This window comes from Chrysochloris asiatica, unplaced genomic scaffold, assembly GCF_000296735.1.
Source record: "Chrysochloris asiatica unplaced genomic scaffold, ChrAsi1.0 scaffold00231, whole genome shotgun sequence".
In the NCBI taxonomy this organism is placed as follows: Eukaryota; Metazoa; Chordata; class Mammalia; order Afrosoricida; family Chrysochloridae; genus Chrysochloris; species Chrysochloris asiatica.
Window position 1 is genome coordinate 477,324 of NW_006408749.1, and position 7,262 is coordinate 484,585.

Genomic DNA, 7,262 nt, shown 5'->3' on the forward strand with positions numbered 1-7,262 from the left:
GAAAGGACAAGCAGACCAGCCTGTAGTGGCTAGAAGAACAGAAGGTACTCCTTGAAAGAAAGACCTACAGGAAAAATACAAAATAATATAAGCAGTCCAACTGATCACTACAAGAACAAGCAAGATGCTTGCCCAGGAGACATCAAGGTAAGTGGTTGGGTCCCCTCAGGGCAAACCCCCTTCCAAGACTAAGACTCAATGGGAAGACACGCTCTGATTGGTGACCACGTTCATCACCAATAAGGGGAAGTGAGGGAAAAACAGCAGTGAAGCTGCTAACTAAGCCCTACAGCATTCAATAGATTCCTGTGAACACAGGTGGAGACCTGGTTGGCCATCAGTGTGGCAAGATCTGGGAACTCTTGGGCCCAGAGTCAGTGACAAAGCCACAGAGGACTAGAGTGGAGAGTGAAGCGTCCAGCTGATAAGAAGAGAGGACATATCCACAAGAACACCCATACTTACAGACAATACCCATTTGACCTGGCTTCAATGAATGGATGATCAGAGCTCAACTAGAAGAAGAAAGAAGAAGAAAAAAAGAGTAATCTGATACAATTTGATGAACTTGACCTACACCTATGGATACAGTAGCTCAAAAGAGGGAACAAATCTTTACAGCGAGGATCATTCCCAACCCCTCCATACACAGAGTAGACATGGGCAACTTGGAAATTGGCTACCCAAAGTGTGTGTGTGTGTGGGGGGGGACTACAAAGGCAAGAAGTGACTGGTTTACAAGTTTTTAAGAGGGAACCTAGATCCAGAGGGCATGGAGGAAGGTAGAAACTCCACTGAGTAGTATCCAATCTGTCTAGGCGGGGCTAATGAAAGGAAATGCAAATAGGTCTCTTGTGATGCAATAGTGAATAATTGTTATCAGGACTGATTGTGAGGGTTGGAAATGTAAAGGTAGTCATTTTGTAGCAAGGAGGGGTGTGATTAACTTTTCAGTCTAGGAGCGGAGGTCCCTGGGACCATCAATGGAGAAGAGCAGAGAGCAGGACCCTACCCAGAGAAGCAATGATGCCTGAGATGGAGGCAGAGACGATGATGTGGAAAGATGGAGCAGCTGGGGACTTTAGACCCAGAGAAGGAGAGGGGCTGTGTGCTGAGGACCGGTGTGGGGGGGGGGAGGGGCAGGCTTGAAGGGTATACCCATTGGTTGTTGATGATGCATGGAGGGGATTGTAACCATGATAATGGAATGATATACGATAGGATGAATGTAAAACTAATGTTCTCCCATGTAAACTATCACATAATTCACAATAAAACGTTAAAAATTTTTTTTTAAATGTTTGTATAAGATGAGGCTGCAATTGAAGTAAGTGAGCCAGGGACTGAAAGAAAGGTGAGGGGGTGCGGGCTGAGGGGATGAGGAGGTCTATAAGATACTCTTGATTGCCTGCTTTGTTCCCATCTCTCCCTCCCTTTCTTCATTGAAAAACACTTTTTCAGTGATCGAGTCCCCAATTGTAGCCCAATGGACCACAAACTTATCTACAAATGTTATGTTTTGTATTTTCTTTCTTTTAAAAAAAAATTGGGTGGTACTGTATGTGTTTTTGAATTCAGAATGTGCCAGACATTAAGTAAAATACCAGTGTGGTCTGTGGCAACACCCCATAATCAAACAAATGAATACTTCTGCATTGAAACATATGATTTGTCATACATAGTGGGATAATTGAAGACTATGAAATAGTATTAGATCGGTTTAGATCAGGTTTTACCACTGTATCAATTCAGATCAGGGTTTTCCATAGATTTGCTTCACAAGACTGCGGGGCCTGGCATGTCTAAAATTTGGAGGGCAGACCAGCAGGCTGAAAACTCAGGCGGGTTTTGCTACAGCAATCTTGAGGCAGAACTCCTTCACTACAAAACCTTAGGTTTTGCTCTTAAGGCCTTCAACTGATTGGATAAGGCCCACCCACCATATCAAGGGTAATCTCCTCAATTAAAATCAATTGATTGTAGATGTTAACCAAATCGCAGAATACCTTTACAGCAAAATGTATAGCAGTGTTTGCTGAAATAACTGAGTATTATTTCCTAAGCTAACATGGAGGACCAACCATCACGGCCATCAAAAGAATTTTGCTGTCAAATTAAAAACAAAACAAACAAAAAAACTCACTCACCTCTTGGCTTTCAGAATGTGTTGGACTGCACAAACTGCTTATGTCTGATTTTTGAAGGTGGGCCATTGGTACATGAGTATTTGTCATATTGCTGTTTTGACATTTTTGTATATCTGAAACATTAATTTTACATAATATTCTAATGTGGTTTTGGTGAAAGTTTACACTGCATATTAAATTTCTACACAATTTGGTCAGTGACATCAGTTACATTCATAATATGTCAATATTCTCTCTGGTTGTTCCATTTCCAGTATTCTAGTTTCCCTGCTCGCTTGCTTTTGGTTTTATATCGATTTTTTTTTTTAATGGCGCACCATACTCACAGGTAATAGCTTTTAGTTTGTGTGCCAACCTGTTTTTCACTGAAAGGTGACCTCAAGGGATAGTTTTAATTGGAAGTTTCAAGTGTATCTTAGGATCATAGTCCTATGTGCATCTCAGGCCTATGTGCATCTCAGGGCTATAATCCTCTAGTCTCAACTAACCCAGTAAATTTAGATCTTTTAAGAATTTGAATTCTGTTTCATGTTTTTCTCCCAATCTCTCTGGGTTCACCTATTGTAGCTCTGATCACAAAGTTCAAGAGCAGTAACCTAGCACCATCTGATTCATCTGGTCTTAGGATCAAAAAGGCTGTGGTTCGGGTAGAATATCCACCCTGTAAAGTAGTTTCTTTGAATCTTTGGTTTCCTTTCAAACATTAATTTTGAAAAGCTTTAAATTACATAAGCATGTGTCTGTTCTGAGACAGCACATGGCATAGTACTAGGTTCATTGTTGCTACTGTTCTTGTGAATTTCTGTGGAGTCAACCTTTCTTCTTAGTCTGTTTTTTCAGCATCAAAGCACCATGGAAGCCTCTACTGACAAGAGATTGGTGTCTTCACATGAAGTGCACTGGCAGTGAATTGAACACAGGTCCCCCTATTTGGAAGGTGAGAATTCTATCACTGGACTACCAATGCCCTATCTATTAGATTCAAAGCTGTAGTTGGTGTTAGGTGCTGTTGAGTCAGTTCCAACTCATAGCGACTCTATGCACAACAGAATGAAACACTGCCTGGTCCCGTAGCATCCTCACAATTGTTGTTATGCCCCAGTCCATCGCTGCTGCCACTGTACTAATCAATCTCTCTGGGGATCTACCTCTTTTTCTCCGATCCTCCACTTTACCAAGCATGATCTCCTTTTCCAGGGACTGGTCCCTCCTGATAATATGTCCAAAGCATGAAAGACAAAGTCTCGCCATCCTGGCTTCTAAGGAGCACTCTGGCAGTCCATGATACTTTTAAATATTCTTCTCCAACCCCATAACTCAAATTCATAGTACACTTAGTAAATACTTGTTGAATTGAATCACCTTGATTTAGCTCGCCCACACTCACTATTTGTTATCCTTGCCTTAGAAACAGTGACAGGTGTTATGCTGGTTAGAGAGGTTAGTCTGGTTATGAATATAAATAAGAGCTAAGCTGGAGCAAGGGTTGGCCCTAGGCAACATTAATTCATTCTTTTATTCATTAATTCAACAAATATTTATTGAGGACTACTATGAATTTAGTTCCATGCTAGAAGCTGAAAAGACGTAGGAGGAACCAGGTAAATAAATTCCATCTTTGGCATTAAGAAATGCAGAGTCTGGTGGAGGGGATGAGCTGTACACACCTTCTTGTGATTTAATGGGCTGAGTGCCACAGGAGAGGCACAGGTGCAATGAGTGCTCCAAGTAAAAATGTGCACTCTGTCCAGCATATGGATGCTGGGGCTGCCTGAAATTTTTAATAGAGGAACTAGGATTGCTGTGGTCTCCACACTACTACCATATAAAATACCAATGCATTTTCACTGCTCCCTAATTTTTTTCCCCCCTAATCTTTTATGAAGGCTTTGGTCTTCATAAAATTAGATCTTTGGGGGTACCTACAGCTTCCTATGTACCTGAGAAGAAGCATAATGGGGGAATGGTTAGCTACCGTCTTGTGTTTAATGAGTATCATCTTGGATGGCCTCCTGAAGCAAGGAGTCCTGCTCTCCTGTATAATATTCTATAACAGTTCCTGACCTGGTAACCCCTTTCCCAGTAATCTACCTCCTCATAAAAATAAGCTTTTCCTGAAGCCCTGGGGCAACTGAAGTTTTCCAGTGGCTGAAGATCTTGGTTTACTTTTGCCTTGATCTTGGTCTATTTTAGCTCAGCCTGGATCAGTGTTGTGATGTGAGTCCCCAGATTCTTCATCTGTAAAATAAGTCTAATACATGAGTTGATATATGTAAGGTTGTTAAAACACTATTTGGCACATAGGAGGTGCTACAACGGAGTCCTGATGTGGTGCAGTGGGTTAATGTGCTGGACTGCAAAGTCATTTGAACGGCAAGATTGGCAGTTCAAGCTCAAAAGCTGCTTCTTGGAAACCCTATACAGGGTCGCTATGGGTCAGAACCAACTTAACAGCACTTAACATGTGCTGCAGCAGTGTGCCCGCCTCATAGGCTTGATGTCAGGATTAAATCAGATTATCCATGTAAAATGCTTAGTGCCTGAGAAATGCTTTTGTTGTTGTTGTGTACCTTGGAGTTGGTTCTGACTCATACCGTGACCTTGCAGTCCAGAGTGTTATCTCACAGTGCCACCATGATCCTATTCAAGGAGTACCCAAGTTCTAATGAATTCCAGCCCTGAATTTATATCTCCAAGAATATTATCCCAATGGGGATAAAAAAATTCCATTTGTAAAAGGGAGCTGGTAATCAACACCATGGTCGATGAAGGTACTTAGAGAAACAGGTTGGGGCAGGGATGCCACTATCTGTTCCATTGACATTACTCTCATGAAGACCAATAATATCCTTTTTTAGCCCTTTTCTTTGGTGACTTTTTCTTTTAGCAAGTGGCATTAGCACTGTTGATCCCTCTCTGCTTCATGAAACACCCGTGACTTACTTGGCACCACACCCTCTGGTGGTGGTGTGCCATGGAGTTGGTTCCAATACACAGCGACCCTGTACAGAGTTTCCGAGGCTGTAAATCTTTATAGGAGCAGAAAGTCTGATCTTTCACCCTTGTAGTGGCTGTTGAATTCAAACTGTTGACCTTTCAGTTAGCAGTCCAAAACATGATCATTATGCTACCAGTGCTCTTTACCACATCTTCTAGGTATTCATTTTTTCTGATGCTTAAAAAAAATGTTTTTAACGTGGAATACGTGATATTACATTGTGGAGATCACAAACAATGACATGAAACAAAATGTGTATGAATTGTTGAATGGGAAACTGATTTGTTCTGTAAACGTTCACTCAATTCACAACAAAAGGTTGAAAAAGATTGGATCACTGTCTGCATCCATTTCTGGGCAGCCTTTTGTTCTGTTGTGCATGGGGTCGTCATTTGTTGAGGGTCGACTCAGTGGCAGTTACCAGCAACAACAAATACTAACTGCATTTTGTAATAAATGTTTCTGACTCTATTTTGAAGGCACTTCTTCCTCTATTCATCTTTTAACTGCTAATGATCATAGTTTTTTTGCTGGCAGGCTTTTCTTCTCACTGATCAGAAATTTCCTGGGCACCCTTACCCTATCCATGCCTTCAATATGATGATGACTCCTAAATCTCTAGCCCAGATCTCTCTTCTCTGCTCTACATCCATATGTCTGACTGCCAACTGGACTAATCCACTTGGATGCCTTTTTCACAATGACATAGCAAACAACTACAAAGAGGAATAACCCAGCAGCTGCTTCTTGAGTTGCTGTGAGTTGGAAATGACTTAATGTCACTTAATAACAACAACATGTTTATATGGGCTCAAGCATATATGGGCATAGGACCAAGGAGTGTTTTGTTCTGTTGTGCATGGAGTCACTATGAGTCAGAACTGACTCAAGGGCACCAAACAACAGCATGACTCAGAACCAACTGGAGAGCACTTAACAACAACATATTTGTATAATACTTATATGTGGTCAGAGATTCCTCTGAAATAAAAAAAACATTTAAATATAAGTGCTATTACCCCCATTTTATAGAAGAGAAAACTTAAAGGGAACACATGAGCAGGCAACCACTTTGGTCTACTGGTGAGTGGAAGAGGGGGAAAGGCAGCAATAAAGAAATCGGCTGAGTTCAACCATGGTCCATTGACTCCCGTTGACCTGGAGATGAGAGAGAAAAGAGAAAGGGCTGATTGGTCCGAAGTGTGGTGAGACCTGGGCGCTCTTGGGCCCATGGACAGGAACATAACCAAGGAGGGCTAGAGTTGAGAGTGAAGCATCTAGCTGATATGAAGCGAGGGGAGATGCACAAGAGCACCCAAATTTGCAGATAATAGCCATTTGATCTAGTCTGGGTGGCTTGATAATCAGAATCCCAATAGATGAAGATAAAAAACAATTTTTGATAAAGGAAACAAGTATAAATTAATGACCTTGACCTATACTTATGGATGTAATAACTCAGAATACCAACAGAGAGGGAAGGAGTCTTTATATCAAGTGTCAATCCTATCTCCTCTATATACAGGCTACATAGGTATGGGCAGCTTAGACATTGTTGTTGTTGTTAGGTTCCATCAAGTCAGTACCAACTCATAGCAACCCTATGTGCAACAGAACGAAACACTGCCCAGTCCTGGACCAATCTCACAACTGTTGCCACACTTGGCCAATCCATCTCGTTGGGGGGGTCTTCCTCTTTTTCTCTGACCCTCCACCTTACCAAACATGATATCCTTCTCCAGCGACTGGTCCCACCTGACAATATGTCTGAAGTATCAGATACCAAGTTTGGCCATCCTGGCCTCCAAGGAGCACTCTGGCTGCACTTCTGTTCAGCTCTTGTACCTCCTCATTTCTTCCATTTGCTTTAGCATCTCTACGCTGGAGAACAAGTTTCAGGGTCTCTTCTGACATCCATTTTGACCTTTTCCTTCTTTCTTGTCTTCTTAATGACTTTTTGTTTTCTTCTTGTATGACGTTCTTGATGTCATCCCACAACTCTTTAGTGTTTAATGTATCAAATCTGTTCTTCAAATGATCTCTAAATTCAGGTGGGATATATTCAAGGTCATATTTTGGCTCTCATGGACTTGTTTTCATTTTCTTCAGCTTCAGTT